At 40.0% G+C, this 26,175-nt stretch overlaps 2 protein-coding genes across 9 annotated transcripts in view; one reads left to right on the top strand and one right to left on the bottom strand.

The window, feature by feature from the left end:
- The window catches only part of ZNF382 (zinc finger protein 382), a 121,461-nt gene extending 105,659 nt beyond the window's left edge, over positions 1–15,802 (bottom strand). For all 4 annotated transcript variants that reach the window (XR_013382004.1, XR_013381949.1, XR_013381989.1 and 1 more), the window contains exon 1: positions 15,002–15,802. The gene's annotated coding sequence lies outside the window, so the exon portion shown is untranslated. The remainder of the gene's footprint in view (positions 1–15,001) is intronic.
- ZNF260 (zinc finger protein 260) overlaps positions 14,793–26,175 on the top strand; it is a 31,079-nt gene continuing 19,696 nt past the window's right edge. Inside the window, exons 1-3 of one of the 5 annotated variants that reach the window (XR_013386021.1) lie at positions 14,793–15,684; positions 18,528–18,734; positions 25,038–25,148. The gene's annotated coding sequence lies outside the window, so the exon portion shown is untranslated. Of the gene's footprint in view, positions 15,685–18,527; positions 18,758–22,495; positions 22,674–25,037; positions 25,149–26,175 lie in introns of those variants that run through there. The other 4 variants (XR_013385962.1, XR_013385981.1, XM_077908804.1 and 1 more) reach the window with 4 other exon arrangements.

The following is a 26,175-nucleotide window of genomic DNA, read 5'->3' as shown; positions in this document are numbered from 1 at the left end:
GGCGGCTGCCTTTGACCCAGGGCATGATCCTGGGGTACCGGGGTACCAGCATCGAATCCCACGTCAGACTCCCTGCATGGAGCCTGCTTCTCCCTCTGCCTGTGTCTCTGCCTCTCTCTCTGTGTCTCTCATGAATAAATAAAATAAAATCTTAAATAAGTAAATAAGTAAATAAATAAATAAATAAATAAATAAATAAATAAAATAAAATAAAATAAAATAAAATAAAATAAAATAAAATAAAATAAATAAATAATCCAAAAGAATAGTAAACTATTCTGACACGTTTCCAAGTTGGGAACTTATAGGGACTCCCCTTACCACCAAGCACTTCTCTAGCACCCAGCTAGATGCCCTACAATTTAATTCAATTCTGACATGATCTACCTGGAAATAGTATTAGATTCCACAGGTTAAAGTCTCAGTCTTCTGAGACTATCACCTCCCTCCCAACATCAGTTCTAAGTCCAGGTTGTCACCTGTACTTCTGACCAACCAGTTTACAGACTGGAGGTTCCACTGACCCCTCCTTGTGTTCGATTAATGTATTGGAGAGGTTCACAGAACTCAGAAAACCATTTTACTTACTAGATTACCAGTTTATAAAAGGATATAGCTCAGGAAAAGCCAGATGGAAGAGCTGCACAGGCAAGGTATGGGAAAAAGGCAAAGAGCTTCCATGCCCTCTGAACTTGGCACTCTCCTCACATTTCCACGTGTTCACCAACCCAGAAGCTCTCCGAACTCTGTCCTTTTGGGATTTTTATGGAGGTTTCATTACAGTGTTAAAAAGTGTGAGAATGACACCTGAAACTAATATAACACTGTATTTTTTTTTAACATGAAAATATGAGTAAAAACCTCATTTAAACCTCCCATGAAGGGGAAGCTCTCATGTACCACTCCTTGTAGTCTGCATAATCAGCAGGAAGAAGAAAGATAATCCTTATTTTGACAAGGGAGGACACTTTTCAGGTAGGAATTTATCTCCAGCTTTTTTTTTTTTTTTTTTAAAGATTTTATTTATTTATTCATGATAGTCACAGAGAGAGAGAGAGAGAGAGAGAGAGGCAGAGACACAGGCAGAGGGAGAAGCAGGCTCCATGCACCGGGAGCCCGACGTGGGATTCGATCCCGGGTCTCCAGGATCGCGCCCTGAGCCAAAGGCAGGCGCCAAACCACTGCGCCACCCAGGGATCCCTATCTCCTGCTTTTAATAACAAGAGGGAAGATCTCTTCTGCCCTGGCAATAATGTACTAAACACTTTTTTGCAGCCAATAAGAAAACTCTACAATGTCAAACTCTCATTCTCTTCCAATGAACTTGTGTTCAAAACACCCAATTTCCTACTATATTAAAAAAAATTTTTTTTAAGATTTTATTTATTTATTCATGAGGCACACAACACAGAGAGATAGAGAGAGAGAGAAAGAGGGAGGGAGAAAGAGAAAGAGAGGCAGAGACACAGGCAGAGAGAGAAGCAGGCTCCATGCAGGGATGCAGGACTCCAACCCAGGACTCTAGGATCAGGCCCTGGGCTGAAGGCGGTGCTAAACCGCTGAGCCACCCGGGCTGCCCCCTATTTCCTACTATAAACTAAAAAAAAAAAAAAAAAAAAAAGAGACCTTCCTTTTGTTTCTTCAGACTTGTCTGTGATTTGCCATGGCTTGCTTGTACCAAACTGTGATTCCTCTGCTATTCCCAAACAAACTCATTTTACTAGTAAAATAACTATTTTAAAAGAAAACCAGGCAGCCCGGGTTTTGGTCGCACCAAAAAGAAAAAAATAAAGTCACGGATAAAGTTATCCGTCACATAGTGCCTCTCTATCTCCCCAAAGGAAAGTGAGGAAATCCACCTCATGAGATGCTTTTTTTTTCCCCAAGAGGATGGTGACTTTGATATGGAACTGGGCCCTTGGGCTCTCTAAACAACAGAAGTTATTTAGAGGCCAAATAGCAGTTCCAGGCAAGGCTTTATTGGGACTTAAGCTCAGCACAAGGGAGACAGCACAGAGGGAAGATCCTCAGGCTGTCTCCCCAGAGGTCAAGGAGAGCTTTAAAGAGACTTAAGCAGGGATCCCTGGGTGGCGCAGCGGTTCGGCGCCTGCCTTTGGCCCAGGGCGCGATCCTGGAGATCCGGGATCGAATCCCACGTCGGGCTCCCGGTGCATGGAGACTGCTTCTCCCTCTGCCTGTGTCTCTGCCTCTCTCTCTCTCTCTGTGGTGTGACTATCATAAATAAATAAAAAAAATTAAAAAAAAAATTAAAAAAAAAAAAAGAGACTTAAGCAGGAAAAAGGTGATGGCTAAACATGTAGGGGCAGTGATTTTGGGGGGCACTTGCACACTTAACAGTCATGCTTCTTTATGTGTCACATGTCTAATTCCACCCTGGGCATGATTTTTAGTATTTTAACAAGGGAGAAATTTGGTGAAAGGTCAGCACTGGGTCCATCTTGGTGCTGACTGGTTTGTTCCAGTTCTTGCAGCCGTGCTTCACTTTTTTCTTTTTTAATTTTTTTTTTATTTATTTATGATAGTCACACAGAGAGAGAGAGAGGCAGCCGTGCTTCACTTCTAAACATATATTGTACTTCTGCATTCCCGTGAGGTATGTTACTCACAAAGCCTTGCGGCTCAGGTCTTCCTCTACAGACCTAGCCAAGGAACACTGGATTTGTGTTTAGGGGGGAGGAGACCCAAGTCCAGTCCCTGCTCTGTCTCAATCTCACCTGAAATAATCCTTTTGTCTTTTTATGACTCCCTCGTTCTGGTTTTAAAAACTTCCCTTTCTGGGGATCCCTGGGTGGCGCAGCGGTTTGGCGCCTGCCTTTGGCCCAGGGCGCGATCCTGGAGACCCGGGATCGAATCCCACATCAGGCTCCCGGTGCATGGCGCCTGCTTCTCCCTCTGCCTGTGTCTCTGCCTCTCTCTCTCTCTCTCTCTCTGTGACTATCATAAATAAATGAAAAAAAAAAATCATTTAAAAACTTCCCTTTCTGTAGCTCTTTGTGGATTCCCCCTACTTGCTAGACTGTAAACTTATACTTTATTCATGTAAACTAAAGTCCTCTGAACAACTAAGCATATTCCTCCACAGCCTTGCAAGAATTATGAACTTTGTTCTTTTTTCCCAGGTACAGGAAATGGGGAGGCAGGCTCCTTGATAACTGATCAAGGATAGAAGCAGAAAAATGTTTTCCTTTAAACCCTGAAAGCTGACCTATAACCCGCATAGTTCCGATAAGGATCAAATACATGCTGGTTGCTACATTTTTTTTAAATACTTTTTTTTTTTAAAGACTTTATTTATTTATTCATGAAAGACACAGAGAGAGAAAGGCTGAGCTGTAGGCAGAGGAAGAAGCAGGGTCCAGGCAGGGAGCCTGATGTGGGACTCGATCCTGAGACCGCAGGATCATGCCCTGAGCCAAGGGCAGGTGCTCAACCGCTGAGCCACCCAGGCGTCCCATGGTTGCTATATTCTTTTTTTTTTTTTTTAATTTTTATTTATTTATGATAGTCAGAGAGAGAGACAGAGGAAGAGACATAGGCAGAGGGAGAAGCAGGCTCCATGCACCGGGAGCCCGACATGGGATTCAATCCCGGGTCTCCAGGATCGCACCCTGGGCCAAAGGCAGGCGCTAAACCACTGCTCCACCCAGGGTTCCCTGGTTGCTACATACTTAAAGGGTCTCATGACTGCCTGTAAATTTCACTGATAGTTAATATTGAACTGAATGATAAACACCAGAGAAATTGTGCAAAAATAGTTTTACAAGTAGAAATACAAGGAAGATATTTATAATACTCCCTGCATGTCTCCTGTCCCTTGAGTACTAAGCCTATAACCACCAGCTTCATACAGCAAAAGTGAAGCTGAATAAACTTACTAAGTTGCACTATATGTGTCAAGAATTCTTTCTTGACCATTGTGCTCCATGACCCTCCAACAAGAACATCTCTTTTGCCCACACAATGGCAACATGTAATAGGACTACTGAAAGGCACTAGGCCAAGATGCAGAGAATAACTCGTAACCTGGAGAAGTTTTAAGACCTCCATAGGTTTCAAGGCACATCCAGTCCCTGCTCTAACACCCACATGCTTCTGCTAATATATAAACTGTCCCTAGGATCAATAAGGCAAGGTAGATTTGGGACCTATGTCTGCCTTCTCATTGGGTTGTCCTTTAATAAATCTTTCTCTGCTTCAAACCGGATGACTCAGAGATGGGCTTACTAAGCATGGGGCAAACAAATCCAATTTCAGGGCTCAGCAACAGCGCAATGCTGCCACATTCATGAATCATTTTATAAAGCTAATTGAATCTTTAAAATTTACTCAGTGTAACTTTTAAAATTCAACAATAGTCACGATTGATTAAAACATTGGCCATTGGCAAATGATTCAACCTCTAGACATTTTACCCTCTCCAAAAGTTGGAGAGGGATTGAAAGTTCCAACCCTCTAGTCACCTGGTTGGGGCCACTAATAACCAGCCTACACTTTGGTTACATAAGGGTTTCCCAAAGTAATCTCATTAACATAACAAAAGACATCTTGATAGCTCTCTACACTTAGTAAATTCCAAGGGTTTTAGGAGCTCAGTGCAAGAAAAGGCTATGAAAAACAAATATGAAAAAAAAAAAAGAAAAACAAATATGTATTTAATATATATATTTTTAAAGATTTATTTTATTTATTTATTCATGAGAGACACACAGAGAGAGAGGCAGAGACAGGCAGAGGGAGAAGCAGGCTCCACGCAGGGAGGCCGATGCAGGACTCGTTTCCCCACCCCCCCCAACCACCCAAAGGCAGATGCTCAACCACTGAGCCACCCAGGGGTCCAACTAATCAAAATTAGTAATCCTTTAAATGTTCTAGAAAAGATGGTTACTGATGTATTATTCATTAGATACAGAAATTGGATAAAGTAAGCCTTGAAGAAAACAGGATTAACAGTGAATATCTTTCACCCACATCAAAAGTCCTGCAGATATTGGAGAACTCATATGCAGTTTGAAGAACACGGGATTAATAGTCCTTGGCACATGACTGCCCTCCTCTAGAGGCACAGTTAACATACGTAGAGTACGCTTAGGCAGAGTAACACAAACCTAAGGCATTCTAAGTGCATGTTTCTTCTCTGTGGTCAGAAAGTAATATCACTGCTATCATTTATTAAGTACCTACTGAGTGCCAACCATGTGTTAGTCACTGTGGTAAATGCTTAAGACTTAACTAAACAGACAATAAACCCCTTCTTTCATAAACTTCATAATTACAATGGAGATAACTAAATGCTACTACATGTTTCATACGTTTACAGGTAAATATTTTTTATCAAATTAACTTTCCTATATGTACAACTTAAAATCCTCTATTGTCTTTTAAATATTGCGTAGTCATACAAAACTTCTGGACATTAGAGACTCCATTTTTAGGAAAAGCTCTATTTTCCTTTCTAAAACAATGGCTAGAGGGATCCCTGGGTGGCTCAGCAGTTGAGTGCCTGCCTTAGGCCCAGGGCGTGATCCTGGAGTCCTGGGATCAAGTCCCACAACAGACTCCCTGCATGGAGCCTGCTTCTCCCTCTGCCTATGTCTCTGCCTCTCTCTGTCTCTCATGAATAAATAAATAAAATATTAAAAAAGAAAAACTAATGGCTAATGACCTAATAATCTTGAACTGGGCAAAAAGACCCCTGGTCTGACCCAGAAGCAAAAACTGTTTGGCAAGCAATTATCTATAAAATCAATAGGGCAATGGATATCTTGATCAATAAAACTGCTGGCTGTGGACTTTCAGAAGACAGAATAGTTAACTAATGCATAGGAGGTATTAACACCAAAAGGTCAGTCTGTGTAACCACATTGGTTCAGCCTGTTAGTAACAATTAACTTTCCTGTCTTTTATCTAAATCATGTAATTGCCCCCCACATCCTTTCTCATAAAAACTCCTGCTTTTCACCTTGCAGGTGGGACACTTTTCTGGTTACTGCCAGAATCTGTGCTCCCCAAACTGCAATTCTTCAATTCCAAATACACACTCATTTGCTTCTCATTGCGGCTCTTTATTTTCAGGTTGACAATACTGTAAGCTTTCTGATCTTACCTTTCTTGGTAAATACATCATTATAAAATGGCTGCTCCCCACATATCACCATGTCCATATTCCAGGCTAGCAAAGAGGGCCAAAACAATATATGCCCACTGAGCCTATCCTGCCCCCATCCTCATCCCTTTAAAGAACTAAGAAGCCAAATCCAACAACTTTTGTTTATATCTTTAAGGGAAGCTAGAACCTATAGCCTTTTTTCCCTTTTTTCTTTATTTAAGTTATGCACAATGCTCCTTCAAACCAAGTCAGGATTTTTATTACAATAAACGAGTGAATGAATACTGGGTCAATCACACATCTGACAAAACAATAGTATCTAATATTGTAATATTCTTAAGGAGAGAAAGATGGTGGTGAAGTGGGAGAACTCTAGAGTCTCTTTGTCCCATGAATACAACTGGATAACTCTTAAATCATTCTAAATACACCAGAAATCGATCTGAAGATTTGCAGAACAAACTCCAGAACTAAAGAAGAGGCCACACTGAAGAAGGCAGAAGACTGGAGATGTGGCTTGGGAGAAAAGCAGATCCTGGCCACTGCAGTGGAGAGGGAACTGCTGTTGCTGAGAAGGATGAGAGACAGAATAGCACACAGAGGAGCACATGGGGAAAATAAATCCCCATAGTAATTGGCATGGAAAGCGAAAGGACCCAATTTTGTGAGTTCCTACCACCAGCAGGGCTTTTAAAGATTAGTGTGCTTGACTCTGGCAGAGCTTGGAGGACACTGGAGCTACTCTTGGAGAAAATGCAGGGCAAAGAGACTCCAAACATACAGCGTGGAGGCTGTGATCTGAAGAGCACCTAGGGCACACAGTGGGAAGGTTAGTTACTCATCTCAAAGTGTGTCACAGAGAGGTAGCCTTTGCATTCACAGAGAGACCCCTCTGGGAACAAAGAAACTGTCAGGACCTATTTCCCTCCCTTAACCCTCAGCATGAGGACCGGCATGAGGCACTGGGCCACCTGTGGGAACTAGTTTGGTGACCACACTCTGTACCTAATTGCTTACACCAAAAGCCACAATCCAGCCCCAGCACTTCAGATTGGCCCTGCCCATTCTGCTTGTCTCTGTTTCAGCACAGTGAGCCCCCTCCCCCAGAAGACAGTCTCTAACCTCTGTCAACACCATGTCTCCTGACTGGCAGTTTTGTGAGGCCTCGGTTCCAGGGGCAGTAGTGACAGGTCAGATTTCACAAGGAGACCAAAGCATACCTGGTAAAAACATACCACATTCAGGCCAGGGACCAAACACTGCCCACAACAGGCAAAGAGAGTCTCTGCAGATAACTGGCCTGAAGGATATAGCAGCCAGCAAATAAGAGCAGAGTGCATAAAGCACACACTGGAGACACTCCTAGAAGTGACAGGCCCTGGGGAATAGGGGACATTACACTGCAGAGCACTGTACGACCTCTTCTTCATAGAGCCATTGTAATCAAGAACAGAAGACACAGCTGACATTCTTAACACCGAGAAACAGGTACACAGACTTAGACAAAATGAAAGGACAAAGCAATTTGTCCCAAATGAAAGAATAGGACAAAGACATGGAACAGGACAAGGCCACAGCTGCAAATCTAAGCAAAAGTTATAAGTAACATGCCTGATAGAAAGTTATTTTTTTTTTCTGATAGAAAGTTTAAAGCAATGATTATAAAGATACTCACTGGTCTTGACAAAAGAGTGGAAGACATCAGTGAAACAATTAACCCAGGGATAAGGAATAACATAGCAGAGATAAAGGGCTAAATAAACAAAATAAGACACACGTTTGATGTAATGAACAACAGGGTATGTATAAGAATCAGAGAAACAAAAAAAATAAGAGAAGAAGAAGAAGAAAAAGAAGAGAAACAAATAAATGACCTAGAAAACAGTAATGAAAAGTAATGCTGAACAAGAGTGAAAAAAGCATTATGCAAACGAAGAACAGACTTAGAGAACACAGTGACTCTATCAATAACACTTGTATTATAGGAATCTCAGAAGAAGAAGAGAAAAAGGAGCAGAGAATTTATGTGAAGAAACAATATCTAAAAACTTCCCTAATCGGGGAAAAGAAACAGGTATCTAGACCCAGGAGGCACAGAGAACCCCCAACAAAGTCAACAAAAGCAGATCCATACCAAGACATAGTGTAATCATACTGGCAAAATATAGTGACAGAGAAAAAATATTAAAAGCAGACAGAAGATAGCTGCATACAAAGGAAACCCCACAAGGTATCAGTAGATTTTTCAGCAGAAACTATCCAAGCCAGAAAGGAGTGGCATGACATATTCAAAGTGCTGAATAGGAACAATCTGCAGCCAAGAATACTCTATACAGCAAGGTTATCATTCAGAATAGAAGAAGAGATCAAGAGTTTCCCAAACAAAAACTAAAAGAACTCATGACCACTAAGTAAACTCTGCAAGAAAATAATAAAGGGGACTATCTGAGTAGAAAGGAAAAGCTAGGGATCCCTAGGTGGCGCAGCGGTTTGGCGCCTGCCTTCGGCCTAGGGCGCGATCCTGGAGACTCGGGATTGAATCCCACATCGGGCTCCCAGTGCATGGAGCCTGCTTCTCCCTCTGCCTGTGTCTCTGCCTCTCTCTCTCTCTCTGTGACTATCATAAATAAGTAAAAAATAAAAAATAAAAATAAAAAAAAAAAGAAAGGAAAAGCTAAAAATGACAGTGTGAAGGTAGGAAACATAAAGGCAGTAAAAATATTCCTATAAAAATCAGTCAAGAATTTCACCCCCTCAAAAAAGATGTAAAATATTACACCATATAACTAAAATGTGGGAATGGGACAAGTAAAAATGGGTTCAAACTTAAATGGCCATCAACTTAATACAGACTGCTACATGTAGAAGTTATACATACCTAATGGAAACCACAAATAAAAAAAACCACTAATAGACATGCAAAGAAAAAGAAATCCAAATATATCGCTAAATAAAACCAGCAAAGCATGAACGAGTGAAAGACAAGAAAGAATCAGAGAAAATATTCAGGAACAACTACAAAACAAGTAATAAAAAGGCAATAAATACAAAACAAAAATTTTTTTCAAGGGCACATGGACTGTTCTCCAGAACAAATCACATACTAGGCCAAAAAACAAAACTCAACAAAATCCAAACGAGTGAATGAAGTTGGAGGTGCTGATTGGCTCAGTTGGTTGAGTGTTCGATTCTTGGTTTTGGCTCAGGTCATGATCTCGTGGGTTGTAGATTCAAGCCCGAGGTGGGCTCCACACTCAGTGGAGAGTCTGCTTGGGATTTTCTCTCCCTCTCTCTCTCTGCCCCTGCTTGCACTCTCTTTCTCTCCCTAAATTTTTAAAAGAAAAGATTGAATGAAATTATACCATACATTTTTTCTGACACCATAAAACTAGAAGTCAACCATAAGAAAAAATATGGAAAGACCACAAATACATAAAGGCTAAATAACATGCTACTAACTATGAATGGGTCAACCAGGAAATAAATGAAATTTAAAAAAAATACATAGGAGCAAATGAAAATGAAAATACAATGATTCAAAACCTTTGGGATGTAGCAAAAGTGGTTCTAAGAGAGAAGTTTATATCAATACAGGCCTACATCAAGAAGCAAGAAAAATCTCAAATAACATAACTTTACACCTAAAGGAGCTAGAAAAAGAACAATAAACAAAACCTAAAACCAGGAGATGGACGGAAATAATAAAGATCAGAGCAGAAATAAATGGTATAGAAACTAAAAAACAGAATAGATCAATGAAACCAGAAGCTGGTTATTTGAAATGATAAACCTTTATCCCAGATTTACCAAGAAAAAAAGAGAAAGCACCCAAATAAATAAAACAAATAAGAGAGAACTATCAACCAACACCACAGAAATTCAAGAGAATATTATGAAAAAAGATATATGACAACAAACTGAACATCCTAGAAGAAAGAGATAAATTCCTAGAAACATATAATCTACCAAAACTGATGCAGGAAGAAAATTTGAACGACCAATTATCAGCAATACAATTGAATCAATAAACAAAAAACTTCTAACAAACAAAAGTCCAGGACAAGATGGCTTCACAGGCAAATTCTACCAAACATTTAAGTAAGACTTAAGAGCTATTCTTCTCAAACTATTTCATTTTTTTTTAAAGATTTATTTATTTATTCATGACAGGCACAGAGAGAGAGAGAGGAAGAGACACAGGCAGAGGGAGAAGCAGGCTCCATGCAGGGAGCCTGACGTGGGACTCGATCCCGAGTCTCCAGGATCACACTCCGGGCTGAAGGCAGCACTAAACCACTAGCGCGCCGGGGCTGCCCTCTCAAACTATTTCAAAAAAACGACGGAAGAGGAAGGAAAACTTCCAAATTCATTCCATGAGGCCAGCATTACTGATACCAAAACCAGATAAAGACACCACAAAGAAAGGGAACTATGGACCAATATCTCTGATGAACAGAGATGCAAAAATCATCAACAAAATACTATCAAACCAAATCCAACAATACATTTAAAAAAATCATTCAGCAAGGTGAAGGGGGATTTACTCCTGGGTTGCAAGCGTGGTTAAATATTTGCAAATGATACCTGATACACCACATCAATAAGAGAAAAGATAAGAACTATATGACCATGAAAATAGACACAGAAAAAGCACTTGACAAGTACAACACCCATTCATGATAAAAACCCTCAACAACAACAAAACCCTCAACAAAGTAGAGTTAGAGAGAACATACCTCAACATAACAAAAGGCCACATGTAAAAAACCCACAGCTAACATCATTCTCTATGAGGAAAAACTGAGACCTTTCTACTAAAGTCAGGAATAAGACAAGGATGTCCACTCTCACCACTTTTATTCAACACAATAATTGAAGTCCTAGCCATAGCAATCACAGAATAAGAAGAAAGAAATATAAGGCATCCAAATCGGTGAGGAAGAAGTACAACTTTCAGTACTTGCAAATGACTGGATACAATATATGGAAAACCCAAAACACTTCACCAAAAAACTGCTAGAACTGATAAATGAATTCAGTAAAATGTCAGGATACAAAATAAACCTACAGAAACCTGTTGCATTTCTACACACCAATAATGAAGCAGATGAGAAAATAAGAAAACAATATCATTTAAAATTGCACCAAAAATAGTAAGATACCTAAGAATAAACCTAACCAAAGAGGAAAAAGAGCTATACTCTGAAAACTACAAAAGACTGGTGAACAAAACTGAAAACAAGAAAAGAAGTGGAAAGAAATTCTTTGCTCATGGACTGGAAGAACAAATAATATTAAAATGTCTACACTACCCGAAGTATGCAATCCCTATCAAGATACCAACAGTGTTTTTCACAGCACTAGAACAAATAATCCTAAATTTGTAAGGAACCACATAAAATGCTGAATAGCCAAATAAATCTTTTTTTTTTTAGCCAAAGAAATGAAAACTTGATAAAGAAAAGCAAAGCTGGATAGGATGCCTGGATGGCTAAATCGGTTAAGCACCTGAGCCTTTAGCTCAGTCAGTTAAGCACCTGAGCTCAGGTCATGATCCTAAGGTCCTGGGATCAAACTCCATGGCAGGCTTGTGGTCAGTGGGGAGGGATGTAGGGATGCCTGGGTGGGTCAATAGTTGAGTGCCTGCCTTCTTCCACCCAGGGTGTGATCCTGGAGTCCCGGGATCGAGTCCCACATTGGGCTCCCTGCATGGAGCCTGCTTCTCCCTCTGCCTATGTCTCTGCCTCTCTCTCTGTGTGTCTCTCATAAATAAATAAAATCTTAAAAAATAAAATAAAATAAATGGTAAATTAATCTTTGATAAAGCAGGAAAGAATATCCAATGGGGAAAAAGTCTCTTCAACAAACAGTATTGGGAAAACTGGACAACATGCAAAAGGATGAAACTGGACCACTTTCTTGCACCATACACAAAATACGTTCAAAATGGATTAGAGACCTGAATGTGAGACCTGAAACCATAAAAATCATAGAAAGGAACACAGGTAGTAATTTCTTGAACAATGGCCATAGCAACTTTTTTCTAGATAGACACCCTGGGGCAAGGAAAATGAAAGCAAAAATAACTACTGGGATTACATCAAAATAAAAAGGTTCTGAGAAAAAAAAAAAAAAAAAAAGGTTCTGCACAGTGAGGGAAGCAATCAACAAAACCAAAGGCAGCCTTTGAAATGGGAGAAGGTATTTGTAAATAACATATCCTATAAAGTGTTGCTATCCAAAATATATAAAGAACTTATAAAACTCAACACTCTAAAAACAAATAATCTGATAAAAAAAAAAAGTGGGCAGAAGACATGGACAGACATTTCTCCAAAGAAACAAAGATGAGGCAGCCCTGGTGGCTCAGCAGTTTAGCGCCGCCTTCAGCCCGGGACCTGATCCTGGAGACCCAGGATCGAGTCCCACGTCAGGCTCCCTGCATGGAGCCTGCTTCTCCCTCTGCCTGTGTCTCTGCCTCTATCTCTCTGTGTGTCTCTCATGAATAAATAAATAAAATCGTAAAAAAAACAAACAAAAAAACAAAGAAACAGAGATGGTCAACAGACACAAGAAAGGATGTTCTACACTACTGATCATGAGGGAAATGCAAATCAAAACTACAGTGAGAGAACACCTCACAACTGACAGAATGGCTAAAAACAACACAAGAAACAAGAGGTGTTGGTGAGGATGTGGAAAAAAAAGGAACCCTCGTGCATTATTGGTGGGAATGCACATTGGTGCAGCCACTGTGGCAAACAGCATGGAGGTTCATCAAAAAATCAAAAATAGAACTACCCTATAATCTTAGAATCACACTACTAGATACTTACCCAAAGAGTACAAAAACACTAATTCAAAGGGATACATGCAGCTCTATGTTTATAGAATCATTATTTACAATAGCCAAGATATGAAAGCAGCCCAAGTGTCCACTGACTGTGAATGGATAGAGATGTATGTATATATATATACAATGAAATATTATTCAGTCACAAAAAGAATGAGACATTGCCATTTGCAAGGACATGGATAGAGCTACAGAGTACAATGCTAAGTGAAGTCAGTCAGAGAAAGACAAATATCACACGGTTTCATTAATGTGTGGAATTTAAGAAACAAAACCAGGAGCAAAGGGGAAAAACAAAGACAAACCAAGAAACAGACTATTAACTATAGAGAACAAACTGAAGGTTACCAGACAGCAGGTGGATGGGGTGATGGGTGAAACAGGTGATGGGGATTAAGGAGTGCACTTGTGTTAAGCACTCCCAAGTGATTAAAATAAAAACTTAAAAAATATATATTCTCAAAGAATTTTCAACTATGTGATGTTACAGTATCACTTAAATGAATATGTATATATACATGTGTATATGAATCTACATGTTTATTTAAGTAAAACCAACATACTCAATATAAAATGTACTATTGTGGGGGCCTGGTGGCTCAGTTGGTTAAGGAACCAACTCTTGGTTTCCCTCAGGTCTTTTGTTGTTATTGTTGTTAAAGATTTTGAGAAAGAGAAGAGAGAGCATGCACGCACGCATGAGCAGGAGGGGGGCAGAGGGAGAAGCAGACTCCCCACTGAGCAGGGACCCTGACACGGGCTGGATCCCAGGACCCCGGGATCATGACCCCTGCCCAATGCAGAGTCTTAACCACCTGAGCCACTCAGGTGTCACTGGCTTCCCTCAGGTTCAGGGATCGTCTCCTGGCCTGTGCTTAGTGGAAAGTCAACTTGAGATTCTCTTCCTCTGCCCCTCCCCCACTCAGGCTGTGCCCTGCTTTCTCAAATAAATAAATCTTTAGAAATAAATAAATAAAATGTACTATTTGCTCTGTTCATTAAAACAATTGGGAATGCAATTAAGATATTTTCTAGGAGAAACAGTAAGTTTTGGTTACTTGCTGGGTCTTTGTTAAGCATTTGACAAGAAAGAAAAAAATCACATCCTGAAAAAATAAAGCATTTCAGAAACAAAGAGAATGGAACCTGGGTGGCTCAGTGGTTGAGCGTCTGCCTTCAGCTCAGGGTGTGATTCTGGAGTCCCGGGATCGAATCTCACATGGGGCTCCCTGTGTGGAGCCTGCTTCTTCCTCTGCCTGTGTCTCTTCCTCTCTCTGTATCTCTCATGAATAAATAAAATCTTTTAAAAAAGAAAAATACTAAGTCACCTTAAACATAACTTAATTGTCACAATTATTTCCTCATCCAATGAAGACCTTTCTTGGAGAAGGACAGAGACAAGAGTAGGATGAGGGCCCAGATGAGGTCAACTGGCTTCACTAGCCACCAATCCCTCTGCCCCATCAGGGGACACCAGGGCTTCCAAATCAATCTCAGGGTGAGAGAAAAGTCCAAGCCTTTACTGTCAAGGAGCAGAGCCGTCTTGTGCTCCCATTTATGATTATGTGTGACACAGTCACCAAACAAATTCCCCAAATGCTTTACAGCCTGGCATCCACTACTAGACCCAAAGTAACACCCTAGTCAATAACACCCTCCCTACACAGGGCTCCAGTCACAACACCCATGGCGGTTCAGTCACAAAGCTCCCTACACCAGCACACAAAGTGGAATACACGATCACACCGTCACAACCGCATGCCCACTACAGGGACACAGTCACAGGTGACCCATAGCCCCCCCACCCCCACCCCAGTGTTATACATGGTCACACATTAACAACCATAACACAGGGTCTCAGTGTTATGACAAGCTAATCCACACCCGCACACAAGGTATCACACACATTCACAAATGCATATATACACATCACTGGGCAGTCACAAATTTCACCACCGCTTCTCCTCAGCCCCTTCTGCCCCAACAGACTTAATACTTAGTCTCCGTCCCGACGGCGGTACCTGGGCTTTTTTCAACCTCCGTCTCCTCTCAGTCGTGTTAGCGGCTGGGACCAGAGACCGAGAGACCGCGGCTCGCGTCTGAACACAGCTCAGCTCAAAGCGCCCGCTTCGCTGTGGGAGAGGAGCGTCGGGCGCGATGCCTCCTGGGAAATGTAGTTAAGCTCTGCATTCGCGATGCAGAATTCGGCGCCCGGCGTGAGCCTTGCCAGAGACCTCCATCCTCGCCCACCCTGAGGCAGAACTGCGCCCCGAAATGTTTCGGCGCTCCGTGGGTAGGGAGCCTTATACCCTGGCTCCTACAAAGGAGTAATCCCGGCGTGCTTGAACTGAGTTTATTATAACCCAAGGCACACCACTGCCCTCTCCCAAAGGTAGAGTTAACACAGGTAGAGGATTAAACGGAGTCGTGAGACTCGGTGTACTTACACTCCTCCCCCTACCAGGCCGACAGTCCCACAAACTCTGGCGCAGGAAAGAAAACGCTAAAAGCGGACTCGAACTACTGAAAATTATGGGAAATGTAGTCCGCAGTCAGAAAAGTGGGAGACCTGCCAATACCAACAGATTCCGTCCAGCTCTGAGCCCGGCTTGGCAGAGCCCAGGAGACCTCTGGGAGAGCCAGCCAGCCCACGGAGTGCGCAGGCGCAGACTTTCTGGCTCGCCATAGTCGTCTTTGTCTGCCGGTGAGTGTGGTTTCTGCCTCGCAAGGCGCAGATCTGGGCGTGGGACCTGGGTTTCTGGGCTCCGGATCCGGTCAGGGAGGCTGCAGGGGAGGATTCTTAGAGCCTGCGACAGGGCTGGGGAGGCTGACGGGGAAGAATCGCTTTCTGTGACGTGGAGTGTTCAAAGCCTGTGTGGATGGGGGCAGGGGTAAAAGAGGAAACGGGCGGGTTCGCGGGCGGGTTCGCGGGTGGGCGACGGACGGTGTGAGAGGGGTGTAAGAGGTCCAACTTGGGTGAGAATTGTATGGTTCCAAGTTTGTGAGGATGGATGGCATGGTGAGCTTTGAAGGGTAGTAACCTCAACCTCACTTTTCTCGTTTCCAAAATAATGATAATAAAGATGCATCTTTGTGGAGTATCCGTTTTTCTGAAAGGAAAATGGCTAAGACATCCAGAGATAATTTTTAAAACGAATTTTATATAAAGGCAGAGTCATTGTAGAATAGAAAACAAAATCAGGATTAACCATTTTTTAGATGTATTTCCGAAAAACTTGTTTTTGGACATCTAGGACATCCCCCACCCACCCCCCGCCCCACCCCCGGTGTACTGACTTTTCTTAATTCTTTGGAGGAACTTTGGTGAGGCAGCTTTGAGAGGCCCTGGACTAAGGAGGAGCTTTAAGAGCTAGTCTCCACTACTGTAGACAGCACAGAATTGTGAAAGATGCCCTGTCTTTGGTGCAGAGATATCAAGTAACAGATTTAAGGCTCCCTTGTTTCTGAGTGACGTGGCAGTGACTCGTAATTTGACCAGGTTTTCCCCAGACCAAATGGCCTTTGTAAATGTAGGGAAACAAATTTTCTTCTATCTATATTTATTGACGCATGCTTCCAGTATTCTATCACACCAAACATTTTTCAATAAAATGAAAAGGTACCACGGTACAAAAATTCATATATGCAAATAATAGCTTTGATATATACAAAAAGTATCAGTAATAGTTATGAAGATGGTACTTTATTTATAATAGCGAAAAATCAGACGAAACACCTAGGGATAAACAAGAAATGTATAAAGTCTATATGAAAATTATTCTTCAATGTTAGGGCAGCCCGGGTGGCTCAGCGGTTTAGCGCCGCCTTCAGCCCAGGGCCTGATCCTGGAGACCTGGGATCGAGTCCCATGTCGGGCTCCCTGCATGGAGCCTGCTTCTCCCTCTGCCTGTGTCTCTGCGCCTCTCTCTCTGTCTCTCATGAATAAATTAAAAAAAAAAAAAAACTTAAAAAAATGATTCTTCAATGTTAACAAAAGACCAAAAGAAAACTTGAACAAATGTAAATATACGTCATATCTTAAGTGGGAATAAGAATGTATATTCGAAGGTACATAAAGAAGCTTTTGAAGTTTACACAGAAAATAAAGGTTGTCAGAGAAGGGAGATGCAATAGCTAGGGCAGGGGTAAGAATCACAGTTTTGCTTGTCTTGTTTATTTCCATTTTTAACTAGGATGGAAGAATTAGATTTCTATGTTCACTCCATTATTTTTCAGATATTTATCACTTTCTCTCACTTTTTTTAAGATTTTATTTGACAGAAAGTGACCACACACAAGCACAAGTGGGGGGAGGGGTAGAGGGAGAAGGAGAAGCAGAATCTCCACTGACCAGGGTACCTGATGCTGGGCTTGATCCCAGGACTTTATAACCTGAGCCAAAGGCAGATCCTTCACCAACTTGGCCATCCAGGTGCCCCTCGCTGCCTCATTTGAATGTTTACTTGACTTTCATTATACTACTGTCATTTGTATAATTCCAATCAACACCAAGGAATAACCACCCCCCCTCCAAAAAAAAAAGCTCCACTAGTAATTTATGTTTCTGTTTGTCCCTTAACCACTACTATTCCTAAGTTTCTGACTTTGATCATATATATATATATTTTTGTTTGTTTGTTTGTTTGTTTTTACCTCTAAGAACAAAATTTGACTGCTGTAGCTTCACCAACAGGTAACTAACAAATGTCCATTCCTATTTGAGCCATGTCTTGAACTACTTATTTATATATCCGATTGCCTAATGGACAGCTCCACCTTGAGGTTGCACAGGAACTTCAAACTATGCACAAAATGTTATTACTGATAACTCCTGCCTCTTGTGGTTTGCCTTCATCCATTTCCCCTTTGTACTACCTGTTTTGTCAGTTCATAACACTGTCCAGCCAGATTCAAAGCCTCTTATAACTGACCAAGGGAAGAGCTTTTGAGTTTGACTCTTATCTGTCACACCCCATTACAAATTGGGAGGGCCAGATTTCTTAGTTACACATAATAAATGATAAATATGTATATTTGTTGAATCAATGAATGACAATAAAATTATAGGGTACTTATAATGCTTAATTTCTCCTAGAGTAACATGACCTAGGTAAAATACTAAGCTGCTAAACAATTTTAAGAACTCTAACCATGAAAAATACATGGAACAACATCCTTTACATTTTATCCATATCATTTAAAGTTGGTGACTTCAGATTTATAAGAAAAATTATTTTATGGGGGAAAATGATATTCAAAACTGTGTTCAATCAGGAGCAAGGCCACAGGTGACACTTCCTCAGAGGTACCAGTTCAGGTTGTGAATCTGTAGAACTCTGACAACTTGGTCTCATGTAATTTCTCTGTATCACCTAAATTCTGAAAAGAATATTTCCCATTTCTGAAATGTATGGACCTTTAAATGGCATAATGGGTTTGGCCTGGGAAGCAAAATATAAATACTTTTTTTTCCCATGTGATCACACGTATGCATGTGCTCCAGCTTCTAAGCCAAAGGGTCATCATTACTTTGTTCTTTTTTCACAGGCCAGCTTCCTTGTGCATCTACAGGAACTGCACTTGCCTTATCCTTCAAAACCTCCAAGAGTCCTGTGGCTTCAACCTGAATTATAGGATGCTGCTTTGACCCTCAACAGTAATGTCCAAATCCTGTGTCACTATTTAGAAGTGTAAGGGTACCGGTTTAAACAAGAAGAGCAATGGAGAGAGAACTGTAAAGGAGGTGCTCTTCAGGTGAGCAAGAAAGAACCTAGCAGGTATCAGTGGGATAAGGGCTTGTTACAATTACTCAACCTCCAACCTCTGAAAAAAAAAAATTTTTTTTAAGATTTTATTTATTCATGAGAGACACAGAGAGAGAGGGAACCAGAGACACAGGCAGAGGGAGAAGCAGGCTTCATGCAGAGAGACACAGAGGGAGAAGCAGGCTCCATGCAGGGAGCCTGACGTGGGACTCAATCCCAGGTCTTCAGGATCACGCCCTGGGCTAAAGGCAGCACTAAACTGTTTGGCCACCGGGGCTGCCCTCTGAAAAATTTTTTGAGGCAGTTTTCTTACCAGCCCTTTTCTTTTGGAGTAACAGTTGCTGGAAATTCTTTAGATACTTAAATAGCATTTCCAGATAACTCTTGCTTGATCAGTGCTGGTTTTTTTCTCAGATTCTGGGTGTCTGGTTGTCCTTCCAACCTCTATTCTGGATGCCAGCCTCTTCATTTGCAGTCTCAGTTTGATAAATTTTACAACCTACATGTTGTGTTCTCCCTTTCACTAACATTCTCCATTTTTCACTTTCCCCTAGTTGTTATCTTGCCAAGGATTACAAAATCTGTAATCTTTCAAATCTTAGCATATAGATTTTTTTCTTTAAAATTGAATTTTCTAGGGGCGCCTGGGTAGCTCAGTCAGTTAAGTATCCAACTCATGATTTCAGCTCAGGTCATGATCTCAGGGTCATGGGATTGGGCCCACATTGTACTCCACACTGGGCATGAAGCCTGCTTGGCTCTCCCTCTCCATCTGCCCCTCCCATCCCCCGATTGTACTCTTTCTCTTAAAAATTTTCTTTCATATAAAATTTAACTTTCTCTCATTTCTCCCCACTTCCATCGTTATATGTCTCAGAGTTGAGTTTTACCCCTTTATCCTCATTTCTTATTTTCTTCCTACCTCCAACTATCATAGCACAACATTTCTCTCCCCTCTTGTTTTTTAACAATATGGCTGGCTTGGAAATTAGTCCTGATTTCCTACATGTTCACCTCTCTGTTACTTTTAAAAAGAAATAATACTACTTTTTAAAAAATCCAGTACACATACTTAATAGAAAAGTAAAACAATGGGCAGCCCGGGTGGTTCAGTGGTTTAGCACCACCTTCAGTGCAGGGTGTGATCCTGGAGATCCAGGATCGAGTTCCACGTCAGGCTCCCTGCATGGAGCCTGCTTCTCTTCTCCCTCTGCCTGTGTCTCTCCCATTCTCTCTCTGTGTGTCTCTCATTAATGAATAAATAAAATCTTTTAAAAAAAAGAAAGAAAAGTAAAACAATGGGTATGTCTTCTAAATCCTGGCCCTCACTTCTCCATATCTGTTCCCCGGAAGCAGTCACTAGTAACTGTGTATTCTTCTAAATCTTTATAGGAGTATACAAGGAGGCTTTCAAGCAGAACAGTGACATGATTTGACTGTGACAAGAATACACAGCTGTTGCTGTGTGGAGAGGGGCTATAAAGTGGCAAAGGCAAAAGTAGGAAGAACACTGAGGAGCCTGTTAAATGATCTAGGCAAGACATGATGTGGCTTACACCTTGAGGATTATGAGAAATGGCCCGATGTTGACAGTGTTTTGAAATTAAAGCTAACAGGATGTGGAGATGTAGCAGGTGTATGATCTAAGAGACAGTTGTTCAAGGCTTGAGGAATTGTGAAAATGAGGTGGCTATTTAACAAGATGAGAAGAATTTGGGAGGAATTCATTTGGGAGAACAAGAGTTTGGTTTGGGGCAGGGAAGATTAAACCCTATTAGACATCCAAGTATAGATTTTGAGTAGCAAGTGGATATGTGAATCCGTTGTGGAAAGAGGTCCAGGCTAGTGATTAAATATTTTCAAAATATGGGATGGCTAGGTGGATCAGTGGTTCAGCTCAGGGCGTGATCCCAGGGTCCTGGGATCGAGTCTTGCATTGGGCTCCCACTAGGGAGCCTGCTTCTCCCTCTGCCTAGGTCTCTGCTTCTCTCTGTGTGTCTCTCATGAATAAATAAATAAAATCTTTAAAAAAATATTTTCAAAATATTAATATCAGAGTGCACAAATGTCAAGGAAGCTCTTAACTATATTCTGTGGAAATAGTGACCTGTTAGAACAGGGCTTAGCAAACTAAAACCTACTGTGTGTTTTTATGAAGAGTTACTGAAACATGGCCACATTTAGTACATCTTGTCCATTCATTCTCTTATTGTTTGTGACTACTTTCTTTCTACAATGCCTGAGTTGAGTAGGCATCTGCAGATACATGATGTTGTAAAGCATGAGACAGAACTAAAAAGTTTATCATGGTAAAGCTAAGTGATTATAATAAACCCTAAAATGTACTGCTTTAAGGAATATAGGAATTGATTTCTTGGTCACATACCAGTAATGTATTGAATAGTGAATAGTGTATTGATTTGCATGGTTGCTTTGGTCTTTGTGGTCCTTTAAGCATCCAGATTTTTTCCAGATTGTCTATTTATCATTCAGTTGTGGTTGAAACTGGATCCAGCCTGGCAGAGGAGAGAGAAATCACCATTGTAGGGCAAGAGGTCAATAAACTTTTTCTGTAAAGGTCCCAATAATAAATATATAAGGCTTTGTAGACCATAGGATCTCTGCTGCAACTCCTCAGGTCAGGCATTATAGCACAAAAGTAGTTTGCTTCACATTAGACTATCTTGATTTCTATTTTGAAAATATTTTTTAAACCACAAGGTAAATGCTATTGAAAGAACCATTTTGCCTGATTTTCAGATGGTGTTGCCTAGTTCTGTTTAGAATTTTATAGTATGAGGGGCACCTGGGTGGCTCAGTCAATTAAGCATCTCTTGATTTTGACTCAGGTGATGATCTCATGGCAGTTCGTTTGAGCCCTGTGTTGGGGGCTCCACAATCAGTGAAGAGTCTGCTTGAGATTCTCTTTCCTCCTCCCCCCTCCTCTCTCTCTCCCTCACTCTCTCCCTGTCTCGCTCTCTAAAATCAATAAACCTTTCAAAAAAATTTTACACTATGAAAAATTCAATTCTGATAAATAATGTATGAAGTATGTTGATGTCATACCTATAAAACTACAAGGAATTTTAGTTACCAAGGAGATGTCATTTCTCTGTTTTCTTTTACTAGTAATATAATGGGCTAATCCTGATCTGTTCTCCATCATGCTTTTGCAAATGTAATAAATTTAAGAATTGGAAATCTTTAAATAAATGCTATTACTGTAATTTGTAAAAGTTTTATAAAATCCACATGTTGAGCCATTTATGCCTTGGGCTTTAGGGTAATAAAATACTTTAACAATTATCTATATTTTTTTTCCATGTTTACTTGTTTGTTTAGGATTTCTGTGTTTTCTGGTCTCAGTTTTCTTTTTTCCCCCCCAAGATTTTTTATTTATTTGAGAGACAGAGGGAGAAGCAGACTTCCCACTGAGCAGGGAGCCCAATGCAAGGCTTGATCCCAGAACTCTGAGATCATGACCTGAGCCAAAGGCAGACTCTTAACTAGCTTAGCTACCCAAGCACCCCTGGTTTCAGTATTCATATTTGGTTTTCAATTTTATTTGCATAGAGTTGAGCAAATAATCTATAGTCCTTTTCTATTTATGATTATTTCCAAATAATCATTTTTTATTTTTGTAATTTTGCTTATTTCTCTTTAGTTTTTCCCTAAGAATCAACTTATGAATTTATTATTACTTCTGTTTTGCCACTTGTAATAATTAATTTTTCTTTTTTTTTTTTTAAGATTTACTTTTTTGTTCATGAGAGACACAGAGAGAGAGGCACAGACACAAGCAGAGGGAGAAGCAGGCTTCCCGCAGGGAAGCCCATATGGGACTCAATCCTTGATTCCCGGACCACACCCTGCACCGAAGGCTGATGCTCAACCACTGAGCCACCCAGGTGTCCCCCAGTAATTAATTTTTCTTATCTTTAATAATTTTTATTTTTGTTTTTATTATTTACTTTTTTAGAGAGAGAGAGAGAGAGAGCATGTGGTGGGGAGGGGCAGAAGGAGAGGGAGAGAGAGAATCCCAAGCAGGCTCCTTGCTGGGCACAGAGCCCAATCCAAGGCTCAATCTCATAGCCCAAAGATCATATACTAGGCTGAAATCAAGAGCCAGACACTTAACTGAGCCGCCTAGGGGCCCCAATTTTTCTGTTTTTCTTATATTTACTTACTGTAATTTCTTAGTTTGAATGCTTAGTTTATTATGTTATTTCTTTTTAAAGTAGTGTAAACATTTATATTAAAAGCTATCCAGGGGATGCCTGGGTGGCTCAGTGGTTGAGCATCTGTCTGCCTTTGGCTCAGGGCATGGTCCCAAGGTCCCGGGATCGAGTTCCACATCAGGCTCCCTGCATAGAACCTGCTTTTCCTCCCACTGCCTATGTCTCTGCCTCTCTCTCTCTCTGTGTGTCTCTCATGTATAAATAAATAAAATCTTTAAAAAAAATAAAACCTATCCAGGCATTTTTCACATGTGTTCTGTGGGATCTGATATATATTTTTTCTGAATTTTTCTGAATATTTCTGAATATTCTTCAATTAATTTTCTCTTTAATATTTTTGTTGAAGCCAGTACATTTTGAAATTTAAAGCAACAAATTCTGTTTTTCTGTTGTAATTTTTTTTTAGATAAAGTATTTTATCTGCCCTTTTCCACATTGTGGAATAGTTTTGTAGGTTTTATTTTATTTTTTTTTATTTATTTTTTTTTTTAATTTTTATTTATTTATGATAGTCACAGAGAGAGAGAGAGAGAGGCAGAGACATAGGCAGAGGGAGAAGCAGGCTCCATGCACCGGGAGCCTGATGTGGGATTCGATCCCGGGTCTCCAGGATCGCGCCATGGGCCAAAGGCAGGCGCCAAACCGCTGCGCCACCCAGGGATCCCGTTTTGTAGGTTTTATAGGCAAACTGTATTGGCTGATTTTAAGAATGTTCTTTGAGCCTTTAAAAAGGTGGTTATAAAACTGATTAGCTCTCTGTTATAAATTAGTATACATTTTTATTTAATGTTCCTATCTTTAGTATATTCAACTTTATGGATTTGATGCTTGAGGAAAGGTAATCTTCTCAGTTACTAATGTGTTTTTGTATCTTGGATGTCTTTGTTTTATGTATCATGATTATCTTTATTCTTTATTTTCAGTATATCTGATACTGTTTTAGATGTGTATATAGTTTAGGTGCATTTTGTTATATCAGTTATTAAACATTTGCATGTGTCAAAATCATCTGGAGGGCTTGTTAAATACAGATTACTGGGAGACACCTGGGTGGCTCAGTGGTTGTGTCTACTTTTGGCTTAGGGCATGATCCTGGGATCCTGGAATCAAGTTCCGCAGCAGGTTCCCCATGAGGAGCCTGCTTCTCCCTCTGCCTGTGTCTCTGCCTTTCTCTGTGTCTCGAATGAATGAATGAATGAATAAATAAATAAATAAATCTTTTAGAAATGCAGATTACTGGGCCTTATCTGCAGATTTTCTGAATGAATGAATGAATAAATAAATTAAATCTTTTTTTAAAATGCAGATTACTGGGCCTTATCTGCAGATTTTCTGATTTAAGACATATGTATGGAGCCTGAGAATTTTCTGTATGAGCCTGTCATAGTCTTTTTCTTTTAGTAGTTCTTTTTATCTTAGTTGTGTTTATTGACAGTCACAGTATGTTTAGTATTGGTTTTCTTATTTAATATTATGCATTCTGTTTTAAATTTGACCTCATCTTTTTTTATCCTTTTTTGTAGCATCTTTGATTTGCTTGTCTTGGATATTATGTCTTCGGAAAATTTGGAAAGCTTATTATATTTTATTATAATATGTATTATTTTATAATATTCTCTCTTTTTTTTTATAATATTCTCTTGGTTGACTTTATATTCATAACTTCCTTAGTCTTCATCTTCTGTTTCTTTAGTCCCCACTAAGGAATGATGTATATCTTATACATTAGTATGTTTTTAGTCTCCCTCCTCTCTCTACCACACAGTTGGTGATTACAATAATTATTCCAGTTTTAAATAGGATTGGCTGTACCCTTCTTACCTCCCCTCTTCATATATATGGAATTATTTGTGTCTTTGAATTTGATTGTGCAGTGACCCATCTGTCAAAGACCTATCCATTGTTTATCCTTGAGCTTCATTTTTAATAAAATGTCTCATCATTTTAGTCCAGTTTCTCTAATCTTTCTACTCCTATACCATATTATAGCTTCCAGAGCAACTTGGTCCTAGGTATGTACTCTCTCATATTTCTGTTTTTCACTTCATGTTTAGGACATACATTGAAGCTCATTGAGAGAAAGGCCAGTATTTTATCCTTCGTATCTGCGTCTTGAGCATAATGTACAAGATGATTATTAAATAATTAGTGATTGTTGTAGACCTTCAGGTGTGTATTTACATTTTCAGCTTTATTAAGGTATATTTTACATTAAATAAAAGTCACCCCCTTTAAATATATTATTTGATAAATTTGGTATTTGTATAGTCATAAAACCTAAACCAAAACAAACATACAGAATAGATTCATCAACAGTTCTGCCCTTTTGCAGTTGAACCATACCCCTCCCCCATCCCTGGTGATAACTAATTGGCTTTATGTTATTATAGCTTGCTGTTTCTAGAATTTCATAAAAATGTGATCATATACTGTATAATCTTTAGCATTAATTTCTTTGACTTGGTTTTACATTTTTTGAATTCATATTATGTATGTTATTTCATACATTTTTATTGATTATTATCATATATAATTTGTCTTTTCACCAGTCAGTAGACATTTAGATTATTTCTATTTTGGGCTATTTTGAATAATGCTATTATGAACATTCATATACAAAGTCTTTGTGTGAACATACTTATTTTTCTTGAATAAATGCCTAGGAGTGGGGTTGCTGCATAGATAAGTGTATATTTAACTTTATAAAATACTCTGTGTTCCAAAGTAGTTAAACCACTTTTCATTTCCACCTACTGTTACCATTGAGAGTTATACTTGCTTCATATTCTCATACTTGGATTGAAAGTTGCTTTACCTTTAGCCATATTAGTGGATGTGTAATGTATCTCATTAGGGTTTTATTTTATTTTATTTTATTTTATTATTTTATTTTTAAAGATTTTATTTATTTATTCATGAGATACACGGAGAGAAAGAGAGACATAGGCAGAGGGAGAAGCAGGCTCCATGCAGGGAGCCTGATGTGGGACTTGATTCCGGGACTCCAGGATCACATCCTGGGCCAAAGGCAGGCGCCAAACCACTGAGCCACCCAGGGATCCCCTCATTAGGGTTTTAATATGCATTTCTGATCACTAGTTAAAATAAACATCTAATGTACTTATTGGCCATTCACATATCTGATTTTGTGAAATGTCTATTCTAGTCTTTTACCCATTCTAAAAACTAGAT

Source organism: Canis aureus, chromosome 1, assembly GCF_053574225.1.
Source record: "Canis aureus isolate CA01 chromosome 1, VMU_Caureus_v.1.0, whole genome shotgun sequence".
NCBI classification, from domain to species: Eukaryota; Metazoa; Chordata; class Mammalia; order Carnivora; family Canidae; genus Canis; species Canis aureus.
This window is presented reverse-complemented; position numbering and strand designations above follow the sequence as displayed.